General features: G+C 36.3%; 1 long non-coding RNA gene across 1 annotated transcript; it reads left to right on the forward strand.

Annotated features, from left to right (window-relative positions):
* Window positions 1–1199: 1199 nt before the first annotated feature.
* LOC136302734 (uncharacterized) lies at window positions 1200–10528 on the forward strand. Its single transcript, XR_010724126.1, has 4 exons — window positions 1200–1458; window positions 1870–1975; window positions 9317–9441; window positions 10298–10528. It is a non-coding gene; the product is annotated as an uncharacterized lncRNA (long non-coding RNA).
* Window positions 10529–23107: the final 12579 nt, after the last annotated feature.

Below are 23107 nucleotides of genomic sequence, written 5' to 3' on the forward strand. Positions count from 1 at the left end.
TTATCCACATGAACCATCTACTGACAGCCTCATTGTAGTCATGTAAATGTTGAGGAAATGTTGATCTTGAGATAATAATATTTTTTTTTGTAACTGTAGCACTTGAAAAGTAAAATATAATGTACCACAGTGTTTATTGTCTCTGCTGCACAAATCCATGATAAGAGACTAGTATAACTTACTTCTGAAGTTTCAGTGCAAGTAAAAGTTCTCAGACAGGTTTTCCATTGTGTTTTGACTGCATTTTAAAGGTATTTTCTTCCACACAACATTTGTCAGTTGCGGGTTTTTTTCTTTTTATTCACATATTTTATATGTTTCTTTAATGGAAAGTGTGTTATTTATGGTATTTTAAAGCAGATTCCATTTGTAGGAAATCAGGAAGTAATGGTGTTTTCTTCTGTAATTAATTGATTTACTTCAGACTTGTTCTCCTGCAAGGGTCAACAGACCTGAAATACTCTGGTTATAAAATGTTTCAGTGTATGTACCCATGCTTCTGGAGCACAGGCCTTCATTCTGTTTAATGCTTCCTAGTACAATGGGCCTCCGTGGCACTCAAGCGTCTGATAAAGTTGAGAAGGAAAGGATTTGGATAGAGAATGTAGCCTCAAAGTCACCGATAACCCATTTCTGTCCAACACATTAATTCTTTCGTATTTTGAACAGTATTTATCTAAATTGTATGCAACAAGTACTCTCTTTATCTACCCTGAGTCCTTTGTGGAGATTATGAAGGAAATGTTTTTTCCTATAAAAATTTTGGAAAATAAGGTAAACATTTAGTGGAAAATAACATACTGTTGTACTTAACTATAATTTGGTGTTTATGATGGTGATAATAAAAAGGATGTAAAACTACCTAAAGACAATATAAAATCTACCAGAACTTTCACTTTCAAATGGCATCACAGTGTATGTATTTTTTCAGTATTGAACATGAAAGACTACTTTAAGCCTTCTATGTTATCAAAACTGCTTAAATAATTTTAGAGTGAATCCATAATAGAAGGTTGTACTTAAAGACCATTATTATTATTATATTATTGAAAGGTTATTTTATCTCCAAGGGTTCAAAATATTTCTGTATGAGCAACGTATCTCAGGTGTTGAGCAAGTGCTTTGATTAGCAGCTGTATATTGATAAGTAGTCCCTGAGGTAATTTGATATCCTGGGGAATAAATGCACAGTGAAACAGACTAAATCAGGCTGGGGAATCATTTACCTGCCAACCATTAGCACACAGCAGTTTCTGATGCTGTGATCTGCAGTTAACTTGGTGTAAAACAGTTTTCTAACTTGTTCAAATATTTAGAGATTGTTTTAACAATGTTTCTGTATGTTTCCTCTAGCAGCCATGAGTTCTGAGGTCTCGTTTCTAAATCTTTTGCTGTATCAGTGTAGCTGGGAAAGAACTGGTGGGAGCCAACTAAAGAACCTGCACCAGAGATTAGGAGGTATGTGTATACTGAGTGCTGCAGTGGTGATTTAAGCACAGGGTATTACTTGACCATATGTGCACTGTTACACAATATAATGCTACTTTTTTTTTTTAATTGTTGATCACTTCACTAGAGATGTCTGTGGCAGACAAAGAATATCACCCTACTAATTTTTCAGCATCTTGTAGCCTTGAGTAACTTGTAAAGACGCAGAAAAAACTTGGCAAGTGTGAAGGCTAAACTACATCTTCTGAAGATATAAGTTCAAAAATTATGTGGAAGTGGACAAAAATTATAACTTTGATATGAAAAAGCTGCACAGTTTGTTGATTATTTAAAATAGGGAGATAATTTCTCATCTGTTTGACTTAGAGTTATCAATATAATATTAGTTTATATTTTTAATGCAATTACTTTTTTCTGTAGTTTCTAGATGGTGTCTGTCTTTTCCATGAGAAGATTCTATTAAATTGTGCAAAATGTGGAATTCAAACAGATTCAACAAGCCATTAACAAAAACACTGTGTGGGAGGTACAGAAAAACATTTTTTATTCATTTTGAAAATTTGCAGGGCTATTATGTGTCTCTAAACCCTTCAGCTATTTTGTACCTTTCTCTGAAATTATATTTTCCTGCAGTTGGTGCACTAAAATTGTGCCTTTGAAGGGTCCTTAGGTCCTTTTTTAATTTGCTTATTTTGTAAGTGACTTATTCTTTGAGGAGATGAGAGCATGCCACTCATCTCTCCTGTTGGTTGTGTAAAGTCACAAGTTCACAGCAGAGGTAACTTTGCATTGCTTGCAGGATCTAGAATGTATTTTACACACTGAGATTTGTTGCAACAATATGGCTGATGCACTAAGAGGGAGATGTGTTCATATTACACATTGGAATTAAACCAAGGTATTGCAATTACCCTGACCCTAGCAAAGACTACAGAACTTAGAAATCAGAATATTCATTATTACAGCTGACATCTGACTCCATTGTCTTTTCTGATGAACAGATTTTAAGCTCATTTTTTCTGCTAACCTTCTTTAATCTTAAGAATTTAGGTAACCTATGACTCTATTTTTGTTGTCTGAAAAATAAGGCACATGTCTTTTCTTATTACCCCTAAGTATGAAGACCATAATTCTGAGGGGACCACATTGTATTTTCCTGCCTATAGAACAGGCTTTGGATTATTGTTAGGAGGAGGGGAAAAAAAAAAAAAAAAAGGAAATCCAAGTACAATGAAAAATTGTACCTTCTAAATATATGGTAGGAAAACAGAATATGAAAATGTGACTGAGATACAAGGCCCCTAATAGCAAAATAATTAAAGTTACTTACTCTGGGAACAAGCCATGAAACAAACATGTTTATGCCATGTTAAGAGACTTCAGCAGACTGTTCATGGGTGAACCTACTTGAAATAAGGAGAACTTTAAAGGCCTGAGTTCTCACTGTCCTCACCAAACTAACATCCACTGTCAGAAACTGCATTTTCTATGGAAATAGGATTTTGTAGGACAAAATACTCATCCAGATATACAATTTTCCAGTAAAGTTATGGTGGGAGAGTTCAAGTAATGATCTAAGGGCTCTTTTTGTTTTGAGATGGGATTGTTTCTGTCTAAAATACAAATATATTTTACTTTAGGGATCTTTGGTCTGAAGATATCAACACCATTTCCGTGATATTTGGTTTTTTCAGTTATATTTCGCAATTGATCCAAAGCTCAATTTCTTCAGTTTGAGACCTCTGCAGTAGTTTTTTGGTGAACAAGGGAGGAGGAAGAGTTTCTTTTTGTCTATCTTGTTTTTTGGTTTACATTCCTTTTTCTATTATTATTATTTATAAACTGATTTCACACAAAGTAAATGAGTAAATGTGAAGAATTCTGTATCCTTAGTGGTGGCATTTGAGTGAATTGTCATTATGCAGGAATGAGGGCTGGTCAGTGCTCAAAGACAGCCATGGAAAGCACATGGATTCCTTTCAACTAGTAAAGGAGCAGCAAGCAGAACTTAAAGCAGTATACAGCTGTATAAATAATGATGTTTCTCGAGCACAGTATGGCATTCTTGTTATCCCACCTTGAAAAGAAGCTAATAGAAAAAAAATACAAGATAAGAGCAGCAGAGATGGTGAGAGGTGTGAGACAAATTGAGTAGACTATTTAACTTCACAAGAGAAAAGAGGAGCACCAGCTGAAAGCTGATACACTGCCGCATGAGGAATGGTTATTCACAGACTTTCCCAGTGCAAGGGGTTAGGGGTAACAAAAGAAGCCATCAGACTTGACATTATCACCTTTAAAAAAATAACCAAACAGAACTCAATGTATAAGGTAAGTTGAAAAGTATGACTAATATGAAAATGCAATATCTACATTAAAGATTAATAGAAATAATAGGCTGGAAACAAACATAATGCTTTGGTTACAGCCTATGGCTTCATGACTCCCTATATTATTGCAGGTTTGGGAGTGACGATTTTTAGACAGAGTTTAAATGAACTTTTGGTCTGTCTCAATGAGGAAGAAACAGCTTCTGTTCCTCTAGGTCTTTAGACTTTATCCCTTCAGGAACTGCCGTCCTGCACCCTTAGATCAAACCTCATTTACTGCCAGCTGTTGTCCTTCAGATTGATAATAGGACTGTGATCACAGCCTTCATTACTCTCTGCATTCTTAGCCATAGCTCTGACAATTGTCATTTGTTTTTTATCTGAGATTGGACAGTTGGTGGTTGATGTGTACATGTTTCTGTTTCCTCAGACTTACGTGCATTTAATTTAGTTCTGGACTTTGTTCAGCTGTTTTGTTTTGCCGAAATGCCCTGGAGGGCGAGCCTGCAGCCACAAATCTTTCCAGGTTTGCTTTCAATTTGCAAATCATATATTTGTAGCAAAGAAAAAGCACTCTCTTTTCTCAGTGGGAGTGTTTGTCAGACCTTTTTTGGCAACAGCAATGAGTAGTTTATGGTCAATTTCATCTAACACTGTCCTCCCATAAATAAAGATGGAGAACTTTTTACACTGGTAGGCTTGGGCCAAAGAAGCTTTTTCTTTTTGTACACATCAACACTTGTGGATTTCAGACACTAAAGGAAAAGAATATTGGTCTCCAGTTCTGGCAACACTGGTAAAAGCAATTCTTAGAATCTGAGAAACTGACTGAGATCTTAGCTCATGATTGTCTTTTTCACTGAAACGGGAGGTTAACACTCACTTCATACTGGTTTATCTAAATGAGATGGTAAGTTAGGAAACTGAATTTACACTCAAAGGAATTTCTTCATTGCTTCCTTATAACTGGTCTTATTTGGAAGTGAATGGTCAGCACTGGCCTTCAAATACTGTGCATTTTTATTGAGTCCTCTTTTGTCCCTCTTCTATTGCTTCTATTACTGGCAATTAATTAGGGGTTTTTTGTGGTTTTTTTTTTGTTTTGTTTTGTTTTTTTTTTTTTATTTTGTTTTGTTTTTTGGGGGATTTTTGGTTTTTTGGGGTTTTTTTGCCTGGTTGGTTGGCTTTTTGTTTTCTTGTTATTGTTGTTGGTTTTGTTTTTGTTTTTGTTTTTTGTCTTCTGTCCCTTACATTTCTATCTTATTATATTTTTTCTCCGTTCTCCATTCTCATTTCTCCCTGTCTGAGCTACCAAAAATACTTCACTGTCTTCTTTTCTTGCTCCTTCAGGTAATATCCCTTTATACTGTCCATAAGGGATTGTTTTCTATAAAACTGTTACCAAACACAGAACAAACTGCAATATGAGGAAATTATGTTTTCCAAGCCACTGGAGTGCTTTCTGGGATTTGGGTGTGTATTTAAGTTTTGTCTTTTTTTAATAGTAGGTCTTTGTAACGTCATCAAGGGATAGACAGTAGTCTCTTGGCTATTTTTCCTGGACTTTCCCCTCTCAGTAGCAAGAAGAAAATATTGTATGCTCTTCCCCACTTGTTTTGATGCATGTATGAGTTCTTGCCTTATTCAGTGAAAAGGGAATGAGCATTAATTTCTCAGCCTGAGAGCAACTTGAACAATTTAACAAGTTTCTCTTGAGGAGGCCAATATGGATATTGAAGATTTATATAATATATACATATATATATTATAAATATTATATATAATATAATTTGGTAGCTATCTTATTTTTCTTAAGAAAAACACATCTTTAGATATGTTTCTCATATTTTTCAGTCCTCTGTTCTTCTGTCGAGTTTATACTTCTCATAAAACAATAGACAAGAGTCTGTTCTTAACCTTATGTCAGCCATTTTCTAATTCAGTGCAAATTTTCTCCCCCATTTGTTGTCCTATGTATTTCCCCCTAAGTTTAATTCCCTGTGCCTGTCCATTCATCCTTAGGAACACTCAAACAGAACCTGGTTACTCTGACATTCAAAGAAACCTGATGCCTTCCATAGTTTGCTCTCCAAATTTCTCAAGAACTCCAGTTTTGATGTCTATTCCTTGGGTTTCTTCTTAACAGTTTGATTTTTTGTGTCATCATATGACTGGAAAGGTTAAGTTCATCTTCTTATTCTGTGTCTGTCCTGATGGATGCTTGCCTGTTTTGCCCTCAGATGTTTCCTAATAATGGAGACTCCATAGTTTCTGCAGGCAGCCTCTTGTATTTTTACATTCTTACCTTTACAAAGTCTTCTCTGCAGAATAACAGGAAACTTCCATGGACCACTTCAAGTTTGTTATTTCCACTTATAACACTCATGAGCATGATGAACCTATTGTAAAGATGAAGAGCACAATATATTTTTTAATATTTTAACAGCACTATTTCAACGCTTCTTCAACCTGGCTTTCCCTCCACTCCTCCCCTCGAATAGGATAAAACAAACACTAGTTTCTTTAACCTGTCTTTAAATTCTTAAACATTTGAGTCCTCTTGTTGACCTCCTGACCTTCCCAATTGGTTATAGCTGTCATTGAAGTATATTTGTAGAGAGAATGTCTTGAGGCCATTCCAAGGGTGGATAAGTCTGAAGGGCTATATTCTGTATCTGACAGGCTGCATGCCTGCCAATGCCTCCCAGTATATGAGGTCTTTACCCAGTGCTGCAATAGCATGACACTGTTTATGGGGAGGCACTGTGTAATTTTTATAATTCTGTTGTGATAATCTTTCTATAATTCCTTTACAATTGATTTTTCCTTGCTTCTTGAATTATAATCTCACTTTACCCTGAAAATCAGATATCTAATTTGCCGGGATCTTTTTGAATTTGGTATTTTCACTGTATAATGTGTCCCTCCCATTCCGGTGCCATAAATAGTGTTTGATAAGCATATGCTATGTTCATTCATCAAGTTTTTATTGATTGCATAGATTGATACCATAACTAAGGAGTAGTGCTGGAATGATACCCTCAGTTTTAGCATTAAGTTGTTGGTAGCTAGTTTGAGAAAGATTTCCTAAATGCCTGTGCAACCTCTCTAGACCTTTTCATAATTCCTGAGTTGGCCAACAAAAATGACATTCGAGGTAAATCCTCCACTAAAGCTAAGATGTGTAAAAGCCCATTTCATATATCCACAAAACCTATTTCTCCGACAGAGAAGGAAAATAAATTAGTTTGATCTAATCTGCTTATGTATGCACAGCATGTCATTCATGTCTCTTTTTTTCCCAGGTGTTTTTAAATCATGTGAGTATTTGAATGGAAATTGGAATCAAGACTGAGTCATCCTTTTTTCTTTATTGCTCTTAAAGGATGTTTACCAGATTTCCCCTCACCTAGCCTTTCTGTATCTTACCCACCCTCCAGAGATTAAAAATATATTCCACAGGTCATCATTAATTACATGACCAAGACGAAAAAAGCCTGTCTCCTAGGACAACTTGTTCCAGTAATTACTAGTGTCATGGTGGAATAAGTTTTGCTGTTGTTCAATCTGTACCTTCCAAGTTGCAATTTATGGCTGTTGTCCCTTGTTATGTTGTCTGTCAGTACTGAGTTATTGTTTGTTTATTTAGAGAGCGTTTTTTCTGCTTAGAAGATTTTTATGGATGGAGTTTCTCTATCTGCCTATGTTTCAGGCTTAAAAGCGGAATGTTTTCTTGGCTTTCACTGGAAAGCTCATTTAAAGTGGAAAATACCAATAATGCCTTCCAATACAAAAAGCCTTATACTTACTATATTTGTTTTATTTTGTCCATAATACCTATAGCAAGTGTTACTTGCACTACCAGAGGCATAAGGACTGTGCTTAATAAAAGTCATGAGTTTTTGTAAGCTGTTGTATTATGAAATGTGAGCCTGGATTTATGGAGAACTTATTCATAATTTCAGTACACTTCAGACTTCATGGTTCCTGTGGTGGTTTGTTTTTTTTTCTCTCTGCTTTAATTTCTTTTAGCCAGGAGATTGATCCATAGACAACTGAGATTTTTAAGTTGATTTGGTATTGATTTAGTTTTTCACAGGGGCTCCACGAATTCCAATAAATTGAATTCATGTTCTAGTGTTGTAATTCTAAGTTCACCAAGCAGAACCACCTGATGTGATGTTACCCAATAGAAGAGAAGAAAACAGGAGACCAGAAAAATACCTTCCGCCTTAATAATGACCATATTTGTGCTACCTGATTCGATGCTGGGATTTTGAAGTATTAAATCCCTGATTTACTGAAGTCTTTAAAGTCATGTATATCTTTAATCATTTGAGTAATTGCAATGATTCTCAACACAAGAGGTGAAATTGAATTCTTGTCCTGAGAGGTTTGTCTAATTTATACACTACACTTTGTTGTATTCAAACAGTATGTCAGTGTATATCAGTGTTTTGCCTGAATTCCAGCTTCCCTCTATCATTAAATGAAAAATTAGATCATAGATTTGAATTTTTTGAATGTGCAAAATTTAGTGCCAAAAGCATTTTTTAAAAACTGAGATGCCTGGTTTTAAATTAAAGGGAATATTTTTCACAGCTTTATCTATTACAATATAAGCAAGTCTTATTTCATGCAATGCTAACTTAGAGCTGCTTTCCTAGGAGAACTGATTACAAGATTTGTTTTCTTGTAGATATTCAGTGTCATTAGTAAGTCACACATAAAATTTATTAAGACCTATCAATTTTCTCTTGTTTTTAAGCATCATAGGTGCATGTATGTACTCTGGATGATTTGTAAAATTTTGTTATGACACATCTGAATGAAAAGTATGAAGAAATACCTAGATGTCATGAAAGTTTTGTTTCTTATGAACTGACTTCATAGATAAATTATAAATAATTATTATAGGGCTTAAATAATTTGTACCTTTTCTAGGCTATTTTAGCATTGATTGCACAAGTCTCAGATATCTTCTGGGCAGGAAGGTGATACACTGGCTGTAGAGAAACCTGTAGCCCAGATATGATGGTATTTCTGTAGCTCATGTACCTCCTATTTCTGAGCCAGTTCTGTTTGCACTATGCAGTGGTGCAAGGCAGAGGAGAAATGAGCATCTTAAGGGCATGACTTTAAAGATGGTGTAAGTTCAAGTGATTCTGTTTTCAGATAATTTATTTTTTATAAATAATTCCTGATTTTACTGCAAGTGAAAGGAAGAGTAATGAAGGCCTTAGTGAAAAAGTGGTCTTCTCTCCCTAAATTTTCAGATCCAGCAATTATGGGAAGTATTTGATGTATTATAAAAGCAATTTATTAGTCAGTCAAAAAACCCCATGTGGCTGAATTGTAACTTGTAACTTGTGGTAGTGGTTATGGTACTGTACGGAGGAATACAGCTGCTGTTTTCTCTCTTTAACATCCCAGTAGTGAGATTTAGGTGTTCATGATATGGCACAGCCAAAACTGGGCCAAAACTCTGCAAAAAGTGGGACTAATACAAATTTTCTCTAAAATCTTTTTTTTTTCAGTAACACTGTCCAGAAATGACATTGTCACATCCTAGATACATCAAACAGCAAAATGAAACACAGTTTATCTAAAACCCGTGGGAAAACAATAAAACAAACTTATCAAAATCAAGCTCTTCTAAAAGGTAACTGAAAAGCAAAGGTTTCTCTTCTGTCTGAAAAATGAAAAGTTTCTATCAAATTTGCATTTAAAAAACAACAGTGAAATAGTAACAGGGTTTGAATATCTCTCTCTGTGAAATAAAAATACAGGTATAGATCCACATGGAAATGCACTGCATCTTGAAAAACATTTTCCTTTGTTGTTCTTTTGTTGTCATCCTCCGAAGACTCTCGGCTATTTCTGTTTCAGAGGGAAAAGTAGTTCTAAGAGGTCTTCAGCAAACATAAGACTTCTGTCAAGGACTGAGGGAGAGGAAGGGGGAAAGACTACAGATGTAGATCTAGATCTGATCTGTCTACAAAAACTATGACATCACCGAGATACTTGGTATCTGATAAGTGTTTGATGAGGGAAGGCATGCTAAGCAATTAGCTCTAATCAGAAGAATTAGACATTTTCATACATGAATTAATTACTCATTCTAAAGAGAATTGGCAAGATCTTCATCTGCGTCACGTCAGATATGATACTAGACTGTATCTAATTCTTTTGCAAAACTCTGATTTTGTGAGAGCAGTGAGACACATGTTTAAGTTATTTTCAAAAATTGGGATGGTACTTAGCCAAAATTAAAGTGGACTCAACAAGCTGTGCTGTATTTAGCACATTCAAAACCCTATATATGGTAATGAGTGGTTTCCTCTTCACTAATATAAATGTAGTGCACTCACTGTATACATAAAACTGTATTTATTAGATAGATAGATAGATAGATAGATAGATAGATAGATAGATAGATAGATAGTATTATGTAAATATTAGAGATACTATTTGTATGTATATGTATACATGTATATTACAAAGCCCTTTTTTTGCAGCCTGTGGGAAAGGCTCATGTTGGAGATATTTATAGAGGACTGTCTCTGGGAGGGACTCCAAGGTGGATCAGGGGAAGAGTGAAGAGGAGGAAGAAGCATCAGAAACAATGTGATGTGATGAACCAACCACATCCCCTTTTTCCTGTCCCCCTGTGCCACTGGTGGGGAGGAGGTAGAGGAAATTTGGAATGAAGTTGGGCCCAAACAAGACTGAGGGATGGGAGTTTTAAGTCTTAGGTTTTTTTAATTGTCATTACTCTACTTGGATTAAATTGGCAATAAATTAAACAAATTTCCCTGCTTTGTCTACAACAGTAATCAGTAAGTGATCTCTACCTCTCCCTGTCTCAGCCCAGGAGCTTTCCATTGTATTTTCTCTTCTCTGTTCAGCTGTGGAGGGGAGGGATAGAGTGGCTTTATTGGGCACTTGGTATCCAGCCATAGTCAAACCACCACAACTACTTTTGATATTTTGGCATAATAGCAACATTGTTCACCACAACAAGGCATGTAGAAGGTGTCAATTTTATTTATTTTTTTTCTTTTTTGGTACGCTTAGAGAAAGGTTTCTGTGTCACACAGTTTCTAAGCTTTGATGGAAAAGAAAAAAGTCCTTCTTATCATTTTTGCTGTTCATTTTAGTTCTCAAGCCTTAGGAATGTCTAATATAAATGCTGATATCTAGAGCTAATAACAAATATGTTCAAGTATCAAAAAGGTCCTTGCATATTGTTAAAGTTTGTTCTTGGGTTTTTACTACCCTCTGTATATATCAGGGCCAGTGAGACCCCTTTAATAGATGTCATTAACCTAATACATGATTAACTCTGGGTCTCCAGTTTCTGGAGGACTGGGAATCATGATCTCATACTCTCTCTTGCATTGATAACATTTACCACTGGAAGGCTTAAAAGAGCCTCTGTAAGGGGTGTAAGCAGGGAAGGGAAGAGCAGTGTAGGGTTGTTTCCTATCATCTTTGCTCGTGAAACTCAGAGCTTTTTAGCTAGAGAAAAAAAATTAAGGTTTCTTTTAAAGTACTAAAAGGCTTTTCACATCTAAAAAGATTGGTTTGTTCTTAGCCATTTCTGCAGTATGAAATGACTAACAGTTCACTTTAATGTTGGGAATCTGGATTTGAATGCCATGTCATTCAGATAATTTACATTTTATTTTACCTCCAGTCTAATCAAAGTCCTCTGTATGAAAACTTTGGAAGTGATTAATTCTTACTAGTTGCTGAAAATATTTTTCTGTAAACATGTGTGTGTTTTGTCAGTGTGTGTGTGCATAAAATCTAAACTAATTCCCTGTAAAGGCAAACTCAGTAACCTTACCTTCCATGTCTCCCCTTCCTCTGGCTCATATGCAGCTAGGCATAGCACTTTATTCCCTTGGTAAACTTTGCAAAATTATTCATTTTGCCTCAGTATTATTCAGGACCTGCCTCCATCTATTGAAAGTATCTATTATCTCTATGATCTGCCAGCCCTGATGTTCTTCTCTGGGAGTGAGCTGCCCAAAACCCTGCACACAGCGTATCCACATGGGTGTTGCTGATTCCCTCTTGGTTGGCAGAGTTGGAGGGGAAGGTGGGAAAAGGATAAACAAGAAGGGTCTTTAAAACACTTGTTATCTATTTGCATATTTACTCAGTGTTTGTTATCCACAAGGAGCTTGGAGAGGCCTTCACTTCAGATAGCTGATATTCCTGGAGGAACAGAAGTCAAGAGTAGATTTTTGATGACATAGCAATTTAAGTGCCACTTCTTGCTGGACTTAACCTTGTGTTGTCCACAGGGATGCTGATGGAATTCATTTTAAGTGCTGAATGTTGATGTTATTAAACCCTTTTATTATAGGCAAAGCGACTATGCACTGCCTTCACAAATTAGCAGCATCAGGCAGTCTTCTGTAGAGACTGAGACCAAGAAACTCTGAGACCAAGGATCTTGCGCCAAGCTGCAGCCCAGTGCTTTCTAAGCCCTTTGCCTTCCCCATCTCTGTCACTGCCCCTGCACACTGGCACAAAGCCCAGGCTAATGCCTTCAGTGGACCTTTCAGTCCAGTCTTGCTCTCTGCTCTGCCAGTGAGACACACTCTATTAGCTGAGAACCAACACACTTTCTACAAGTTTGATTTTCTGAACACTGCTGCCTTTAAACTTTCAATCAGTTAAGCCAATATTGACTGTAATAACTATTTGGTATTTAAAACAATTTGTCTTACTTATAGCTTGCCTTCTGGAAGAGCATCCCTTTTTGATTTAGAGTTAAGAGATGGAGAATCCCGGTCATCTTTTTCTACCTTTTGCTATATTTTTTTTTCTCTTTTCATATAATTTTATTTTAATTTGGCTCTGAATTCCAGCCCTTGGCTTTAGTTTTGCCTTTTCCTCCTAGATCAGACAGCTTTGTCCAACCCATTTTCCACCTGATTTAAAACATTTATGTATTATAATCAAATCACCTTACAGTCTTCTTTCTGGTAAGCTAAGGAAACTGAGATCTTTATGTTTCTCAGTGTAAGGCACTTCTCCAAACCTAAACTAAACTTTCTGGCTTCTTTACACAAGTCCTTCAATTTGTCAGCAACTTCTAAGAAATAAGAATGCCAGAGTGATTTGGAGCATTTTTGTATAGGGTTCACAAAAGTAATATACAAAAATAGAATTATTTTCTGAGTCCTACCCTCTAACCACCTGTTTTCTAAAAGACCAACAACTTAGAACTCCTTTTTAGAGTTTTATATAATTTTACTTAAAATTACTGAATTTTATGTATTTAAAATGTTGTTTCCAGATGATAAAAACTCCATGAGTTCCCATTATATTTCTCAAATACATTCAACCCAAATGAGTGAAATGTTTAGGACAACAATTTTCATTTTGAGTATGTTTTTAAACAAAAAATTGGTTTTGTTTCTTATTGGAAAACTGACTTGGGTTTAAGATATAAGAAGAAAGGATTTTAAAAATTTTCTCATGTGATTATTTTTTTTTCTTTTAATGATGCTCACAATTTTTTTGGAAAACACTAGCACCAAACCAAAACAATCTGCAGCTGTTCCCACTTAAATTAAGTAGATGATGTGGTTATAGACTGCACACAGAGACCATTAGCAATTTTAATGCTTCATGAGAGGACTAACTAAAAAAATGGAGCTAAATTCTTGCCTGGAGCACTTGTAAGTGAAAAATATAATATAAATAAGTATAATATTCAGGCAAATATTAAAACTTTAGCAGTACACAGCAAAATACACTCAAAGCATCTTTAAATAAAGCATAGCAAAAATATTCCGGAAGCAATCCAATTTTTAGGTTTCTGGTTTTCTGTTTCTCTCTCTTGTGGAGATGAGAGGCTAAAAAATGAGTAGGTCAAATCCCTACTTGCATTCACTTTAGTAGAAGGAGTAGACAATGTATTCACACTCTTAGGGGTAGGCAATGCAATAGCAGCATTGTCACTGCGAGCAGTGGAGGAATTAAGATCTTGCATAATGAAGGCTGTATTTCTTTGCTTTGGCAAGATGGGAGCAATCATTAATTAGGTGATTAGCAGATCAAATAATCACTTTGAATTTTATTGCAGATCTTTATCTACCATTCTATCATACTTTTAATAGAATATTGTAGACATAATGGAGGAAGAAAAAGACACCTTCAAAGTCTTAACTTCCCTTCCTACCCCACTCTTTGACACCTTAATTCAGCTTACAGGAGTTTTTCACCCTTTTCACTGTGGGTCATGTTGGATAGTGGCTAGCTTTCAGGACTAGGATGAGCTTGCATAGAGGTAAAATGTTTGTTATATTAAAAAACATTTAGCTAGTTCTGCAAATACCTTTTTTCCTATTGAAAATCCTTACACATGTGAATAGGCTGCTTTCTTTACTAGTGTCAGCCAAACTGAGCCCAACCTGTAAAAGATGGTTTTGCTACCATGTGACTGCACTGAAGACCATGTTCCTCTTGACTGATGAAAAGTAGGGAAAAATCAGCCATTAATTTTACACACATTAAGATTATCCTTTTCTAACGCAGTTATTTTGTGCCAATAGACACTCTGGGACATGCAGCTGTGGGGCAGCCTGCAGCATAAATCACTGGATACAGGTGATGCTCTGCTTTCCAGCTCTGAAGAGGGAGTGGACTCAGCAGAGATGAGGAGTCAAGCAGCTCTCAGGTCCTGTCAACAGATGTGCACTATGTACTGGTTCAAGGCTAAGGGGAATTTCTGCTCTTGAGTTTCAATCCCTTTGTTCATGGATGTCCTGTCTTTTGATTTGCTTGACTGTGTCCTTGATTTCAGTGGCAAAAACTGTCGGCCCAGAATCTACAGCTTTCCACCATTTAATTAAAACACGAAACTATTCTGTTTGTTGAAACAATAAATATATGGGGATATATTTTCTGTCTCCTTTATAATCAGTAAAGAATTTCAGAGTGTAGATTAAAACCTCCTAAAGACATACAACCTCTGACCTCACAAGGCAAGCATTCTGGGAAGATCCCCCCCAAATGCTAGAACAAATGCAAGACTATAGAACATTAAAAGATAAGGTAAACAGTATAGATAAAGGTTATTATTTAAGCTTAACAAGCAAATTCAACACTTTGTTAATTTATTAACAGTAATATAATGATAAATTCATTAAGATGTGTAGTAATACGCTATTTAAAATGAAGATTTTCTGAGTCTATTATAAGCTAATTTATTATATTCATAGGGAAACTGCTGTGAAAATTAATGTTGTGTCGTGCTCTAATATTATCATCAAGGAATATTAGATTTATTGAACAAAGATAATGAAGGAAAGGGGGGAGAAAATAAAATAATTAAGCCACCTAGTTTTGAAATTCATTACTTTTTAGTGTTCTGTGAATGAATAAATCAGTGGTAGGGTTGATTACTGCACCACGGTATGAGCTAAAGTCACAACAAAAATGAAGACTGAATTAAGAAATTCTGCAAACTCCTTTTGAAACCTCAGAGAATCACGGGCCGAAAAAGCAGATTAGCATGATACCTGCATCTTCCTGGGCATCACCCTTCATGAACTAACTGTTCAGGTATTACTTTCCCAGAAGGAGGATTTCAACTAAGGCAGCAGCCTGTGCTGCTGGAGACCAGCCTTCACCACAAAAGTGTGGTACTCCAAGATATTATCAATCAAACACAGTTGGGTGCAGCCACTCCTCCATACGGGCACCACTGTCTAATACACAGACAGTTATCCAGAATCATCTTGCAGAAACACTGAACTTTAGAGGCAGAAGGATCCAGCACTCTCTTTTTGACTTCTGGAGGACTCCTTGGATTTTCTGGGCCTGAGTGATATGCTAAGTATCAGAAAGAAAAACCTGTGGTAGATCAAAGAACAGAGAACTCCAGCTCTACAGATAGACTTCAAAGCTAATTACTTTTTCTTTTTTCCCTCAACTAACAAAAGCACAAAAAGGAACACAGCAAAGCATCCCCACGCAATTCCTATATTAAGGGAAAATAAATTGTTCCCCTCCTCACCCCAGCAGAATTTTCTATGGCTAAGCCTGACATCTGGGGTGCTGTATATAGCCAGAAGAGAGCTCAGAGGTAAGACAATGCTTTCATCTCAAATCAAGATGTGTGAATGTTGTTAGACCTAATTATAAACATTTTTATCTCATGTTCCAATCAATTAACAGTTGTTATTTGGCACCTGTAAATGCCATGAAGCAGTGCAGTTGTTAGCTACACTCAACTGCGCTTAGTACATCAAGGGCTGATTTCCCTCAAATGATCCTTTTTGCACAGAGATTCCTTTTCTGGATATGCCATGTTATTTCTGTCCTGAAGGAGAGATTCAGATCTTTTGCTTGATAAAGCAGTACAGCTTCCCTGAAATTAATGGAGCTATGCAGAGCCACAGCAGCTGGATATGTGGCCAGTAGGAAATCTGTTATTTCAGAACTCAGTAGAAGAGAAAGACAAACTGGAGAAGAACATTCAGGAAAAGAGGGCTTGAAAAGAATAGTTTTAATAATTTGGTTTTATAATTTGCTCTGTAATACCAATCATCACCCTATTTAAAAAAACATAGGTGTCTCTCAAGTAAATCTTTTCTTTTTCTCCTGTAACCTTATCACTACCTGATCAAATTTGTCTTAAGTTCTTCTGTGAACAGAAGTTACACTCTTTGAAACTCTCTTCTTAATGCAAATCGGCTTGTTTGTTTTCAGCTTCATAATCTTTTCCATGGCAACAGCCTATCCGGATGTCACAGACAGAAAATGATGACTTTTGATGAGTAATAAGCAGCAGGGGCAAATGAATCCTTCAGGAAGGAGAATGAACAAAAAAATATCCTCCTTAGATTAGATCCAGCAAAAAGAACTGAATTCACCAAGCATATAATTTAAACCCAGTGATGATATTTGCAAAGTTTATTTGGCCTTAAACTTCCTTTAAGTACTCTCTGTGCATGATGCAGCATAACTTACTGGTCTGCTGGGCTCCCATCAGCACAGCAACAGAAAGAGTCCTAGAATTTGTCCCAAAAGAACATAAAAGTCTGGCAAAACATTCTTGATGAATGAAACCAATAAAACAAAAGAGAAACATTTTCAGTGGGGAAATTGGGTGGAGTTTAATGTCCGTGCACCATGCTGAAGATTTTTACATGGCAGTGCCTATGTATAGCAAGCTTTTGTCTCTTCTGTCAGAACTGTCTGCCACCTACTGCTTATTCAGAGGGTGTTTTCATAGTTAATAGCGGCATAACTAACAACCAAAGGATATTTCTGGCTGCGGGGACTTTGCATCGCTGGGAGAATATTTGAGTGACTTAGAGATTTGTTTTGCTCATGGTTAGGGCTTATATATTTTTAAAATACTTAATACAGAAATATAAGGGAATTAGAATCTTCAGACCTCCCTGAGGCAATAAGCTTTAGTGATTAGGCTGGGCTCCCTCTAGCCAGAGACACTTCAGTGATTTTTAAAATTAATATGTTGCATCTGTTAAAATCTGACTGTTATTTGCCTTAGGGACATGCAGAATGTTGCATACTCCCAGAGAGGGAAAGATCTATGTGTTTTTAGCAGGATCCATGCTGGTTTTAGGCCTTCGAAGAACTTTGCATACTTGACTGTGGCATTAGTCACAGCAGCCCATAAGAGTCACTAAATAAGCATGCAGCTTCAGAAGGAAGCAGAGAAAATGTAGAACTTAAATTCAGCCTTCCCCTCATGTGCTCCCTGATTATTTCTCTGCAGCAAGGAGCAACGTGCATATTTTAAGGAGGTGCTCCAGTTCAGTGAAACCTCCTACAGACTGCAGCTGAGCTGAACCCTTCTGAAGGGGAATAGAAGAAGCATAATTCTTCGTTCTTCCCCTCACTAATTCAGCTTTACATGTTGTGTTTTCCACATCTCTATAAGCCTCTTTTATTTTCTCATACAACCTAAAGCAGCCATGTTGGTCACAGTCACAATTAGCGCATTTTTGCCTTCAGAAATCATTATTACTCCTCTTGGGAAACTGAATGTTAATTCTTCTGTATTTGTTTGGGCACCTAGTGGTGTGCAGTGTACTACTTTAAGTATCATTTTAGAGCTTTATCTCTTTAATAGCTGCAAATGGAGGTGACCAAAGGCTGATGGAGGTGGACAAGATGAAATTTTGTGCTTGAATTTCAGTATGCAGTTTTTGGCATTTCTTGGCAGAGAGAGAGGCTGTCTGTGCCTCTCAAAGCAAAATTCAGCCTGGCTTTGCTCTGGCATCTCTGCTGGAGTAAGCACGCCAGGCTGGACTGCCTGCCGTTTTGACATACTTCACTGTTCTGGGTTTTTATAACAGTTTTACCTCATGAAGGCTGGGAGAGGGACATTATCCATTTATAAGCTGCTGATTTAAGCAGTCAGTGGAATGTAGTGATACTGGATGGTAAAACTAATGCAGTTTTGAACAAAGCTGCTGGTGAGTGAGGTGCTTAGGTTGCAAAGTATTGTAAAAACAGTATGAAATGATGTGTTTTACTCATCATGACATTGAATTAGGAAGGCTTCAGTAGACAGATATCAAAAATCAGACATGACTGTATGCATTACTGGAAAGATAAGTAAAGCAAAAATAGTAACACTCTCTCCCTGTCTTGCACTTTATACTAAGATACTCCCTAGGATTACCTTTCCAAATAGCTGCAGCATCAAAAGAAGCTGCTGGTCTCAGGCAGTTTCTGTGACCCTCTGTCTTAGTCCTGTGGGACATTTGTGAGACATTGCCAGCACTGCTCGTGTACTAACTGAGCTGTCTCCCTCTCAGATTCAGGTTAAAGGAGTCTGAGCTACTAAAACCACTTTTTAGACTGTTGGTCATGGTTTTTGCCTACTTTTTAGTAGTTAACGTCTTTAGGGTTATCAGTGGGCCCTGGTAGCCTGCCATGAGTATTGGGATGCTATGAGTATTGGGTGAGAAGACAGATGTGGAAGCTCTCTAGCAAGCACAGGGGAATCACTTTGTCCATGGCCTCCATGGAAGTGTGTGTTTTAGGTAACTGAGCAGATTTAATAGTACACCAAATCTGAGACCTATTTTTCCCTCCTCCTTTCTGTGTTCTTCGGTCCTTTCTTATGCAGTTTATGCCAGTTTCTCCCAGGTGAAGATTTGACTGTGAAATAGATCATGGAAACTGTCACAGCACTGGCACTCCTAAGAATCTGTAACATGTTACGAGTTTCCTAAAGAATGCTTTCCTTGTCCAGGAATGCATGTCCATGATCGGGTGAAACTGAGCAAGCATACGCAGACCCCTCTGGGGATGACAATTCAAACTGACCTAAATGCAGCATCACTTGTGGAAGTCAGCAGGTAAAATCCAGAATGACTGTCCAGAAATTAACCTGGGTTTAAAATGGACATAAAAATAAACATAAACAAAGATGCCTAGTTCACTATACTTTATTCTTTTTTAGCCATTTTAAGACTTACAATGATGTATTAGTAAGTACTAGTAAATTCCATAGGACATATGAGTGAAAGTGACATTTCCTTCATTGAATTCTGTAGGATTCTTCTAGTCAGTTACAAAAATAATTGACCTTAATATGTGAAAAAATAACGAGTTCTGTTCTAGTACACAGTTTTAGAAACTAATTACAAAATATTCACTCCAAATGTCAGTTCTAACAGAGGGAGATGATACTTAATGCAAGATATGGTTTGTATGTATAATAGCCTCAGGCATATTGGCTCCAATGCATTTTTATCAATCCCAAAGATCAGGATTTGGCTTCAGATTGAAACATGTGATTAATCTACACAAATAATAGAATTTAGGCTTGAGGAGAAACATGAAAAATTTTGGAGACTGCCTTTTTTGGCATTGCATTTTATGCATTTGGTAGTTTAGAAGCAAATATTTGATTTTATTTCCAGCAGCAGAATAATATAAACCATCGGTTCATGTAATTTAAAGAATCAGTTTATACTGTCCTTTTAATGACTGTTTAAGTGTAATTGGAAACCTTCCTTTATATCAGTACAGAACTGGCCTGGATCTTCAGTGTTTCCAGAACTAAAGCAGAGTTAATAATATTTTTTTAAAATGTACAGTAAGTTTCACATTTCACTAATTTGTACACAGCAAGATGAATCATGCATCAGTGCTAGCAATATTGTTAATATGCAGTGTATTATTCTTTGTTTATTCAAATAAAAATTACTTGAAATCAAGTAAACAAATTGCCTTTTATTTTATTTTTTCCAACTATTTGGAAAGTTGAAATACATGTTTAGTGAAAAATTGACAATTTAGGAACATCCAAAAGTGCAAATAGGTGAAATGGTTTATACAGCTATCTGTTTTAAAAAGCTGCATACTTCACTTATTTTTAACTTCTTAACTGTATAAAATTCTGTTTAAGGCACATTGACTCTTGGAATGAATACATTTTCTTTAAATAGATGCTCAGCAAATGTTAATGAAAACAGTGAAACTTGAAATGAGGCTGACACAGGCAAGAGTTAATGCACAGAACTGTATTTTTGGATAAATTTTCTTTAAAGAATGTGTGGTTTGATTCTTTTCTGTTTATTCTAACATTCAAACCAAGTGGAACTCCAGGGAATTATTAGAGAGACAAATTAAAACAACAGATGGACTTGCAGTTACGTGCATAAGGACATCCTTTCAAAAAGCCTCCTGACAATTTCAGATATTCCAAGTTATTCTATTTAATTTCAAATGAAGAATGTTTCTTTTTCTTCAGAGCTGTCAGTCTCAGCATGCCCATAGGAAGATGATTTTAAAACATCATGAAACATATTTTTCCACTTGTCTTTTTTGAAGTACATTGACAATCAGCTTACAAAGTAGGTAGAAAAATGCATTCCATTTTTTAACGGATGCAAAACATGAGCACTCAGATCTTTCAAACCCAACAGACTGCAATGCTTGCACAGAAATTATTTCTTTGCAGTCAAGTATATTGACATGGTCTTTGAAGAAAAAATATCAAATTTTCCAGTGGTTTGTCTACTCTTAGAACTAGCAAAAGTTTTCTGGACAGTGGATGTTAATCAGATCAAACCCACCTGAATGTGTGTAACCCAGGCAGCTGGCGCAGTATTGGATTTGCCTGATTGCAGTGTTGAAAGATAATGAAATAATTTGTGAATTGCAGGGCAACAGAACTGTTATTGCTATGCCCTTTGATTGTTTGGCCTTCTGCCACTTTCTTTCAGCTGTCACAATTAATCAAGGGAGAAGAACAGAGAGGGAAACAGAATCTTCACCAGCTCGTCCTCAGTAACATGACTTAAAGGGATGTACATGCAAGTCTTGAAGCTTTGAGACAAGGCTGTTAAAATACCACTCAGCTTGTACAAAATAGACAAATTAAACCCACAAGTGCCACAAAAGCACTTGTAGCTGTCTGTAGCCAGGGAGTATGCTTGGCCACCTCTGTGATGGACGCAGTACAAGGGTTTAGACAAAGAGAGAAGCAGTATTAATGAGTCCCTGACACTGACAAAGGGCACAGCACGTCAGAGCAGGCACAGACTCGCATATGAATCGTCTGTATGGGAGCTAGTCAGTGTCTGGCAAATATATAGCTGCAAGAAACATTGTCCCTGCTAAATGTCCCTCTTTGTTAACAAGTCTGCGCCACAGCTGGACCAAATCTGGCTTGCATTGCACTGTCGCGGACCATGAATGCTTTCAAATTTGTCCGGGTGTCTTCTTACACCTCTGCCCACAGGTAAATACTTGTATGCAACACTGAGGATTTCCTTAATTAGTCCTTTAAACAGGGTTGAACTTCACATGAACTATACCCATTTCTTCAGGTAGGTCTTCCACTTAGGTGTGGATAAATATGATCTTTGTGCTCATGAACAAACACAGCAAATATAACAGGCTGACTTTCCTGTGTTCTAGTAAACTCTTGAGATGGAAGTTTGTAGCTTCATAAATGGTATTACAGCAGTGGGATTTCAGATATATTGCGTCTTTATGACAAATAAATGAGTTCCCATTCTTTGAGCCTCCCCAGAACCTCTCTAAAAAGTTTGTTCATGTTCATTAATACCACAGTTTTTCTAAGAGTTTTCTACAAAGGCAGCAAATCCCAGAACTGCAGAATCACTGAGGGTGTGGGAATGGGGGAAGGAAACAATTTTCTTATCTTTTGTTTCATCTTGTTTTGCCCTAATACCTTGCAATCAGAAATGAAGGATGAGTTTGAAAAAAATGATTTATTAATGAAAATTTCCTTATTAGAACTTTTGGGAGTCTATATTTGTTTTATGAGCAACCTCTTTAAAATGCTGCATTTGGTTACTGAAATCATATCTGTTACTTTCCAAGTTTAACTGGTTGGTTTTTTTTCAAAACAATTAAGATTTTGAGAAACACAATGAAAAAATTAAATATAAAAAAAGGAAATAGAGTGTGAACAAAGCTGTATTTTATTACTAACATGTGCTCTGTCAATTCATGTTTCAAATGCTTTTTTATGAGGTATTAGTATTCTGTAACAAGAAAACATGTCAATGTCCTTTAATAAGTCAATATTAAGGTTGACATCCATCAGTTGACATATCCAAAAGTTGGTTCCATATACACACATACTTAGTATTTATAGTTGCTTTTAATCTAATCGGCTAACGGTGTTTTATTTTTGTTGTAGATTTTTACAGCGTTATGGTAGCATTACTAATTGAGCTTGCGGACCTAATGCCTTGACCCATTAAAAAGGCTTTTCTGGGATTTATAGCCATCACAATTTAAAAAAAAAAAAATTTAAAATACTGCTATCTTTATTTATTCCTTCTCAACACTGAAGTAAAGTAACTGATCAACTTACATGTACCCAGTTAGCATTTCCTAGAGCTTAGGAAACTTCTGCAAATAAAAGTGTTTTTCTTTGCACTTACTATCACAGCTAACATATACAACATTTTGAGTCTTCTCTTCTTACATTCCAGTGAATAAAGTGAAATCAGCCTTTTAAATTTCAATATTGCATAATGATTTTTTAATGCTTTGGTTATACTTGTACAGCTTCCCACCTGGACTAATACCAGTATTGTCATCAGTTTTCTATGGATTATGAGTACATAGACAGAGAAAGACTTGGGCCACCTCAGGTCTCATTCAGATTTTATGTCTCTATAAAATGATGCTATTCTTCTATCATATAATGAAGTTTTTCCTAAGTTAAGACCAAAGCCTGCAATGAATTCACTTCAAGTCATGGTCTTTGTACGATTGAAAGGCTCCTACAGACTTCAGTAGGTTTTTGTATTGGTTCCTTTGTATCAATG

The sequence above is a fragment of the Chamaea fasciata genome, unplaced genomic scaffold (genome assembly GCF_029207755.1).
Source record: "Chamaea fasciata isolate MVZ Bird 193981 ecotype frontalis unplaced genomic scaffold, bChaFas1.0.hap1 SCAF_1, whole genome shotgun sequence".
Taxonomy (NCBI): domain Eukaryota; kingdom Metazoa; phylum Chordata; class Aves; order Passeriformes; family Sylviidae; genus Chamaea; species Chamaea fasciata.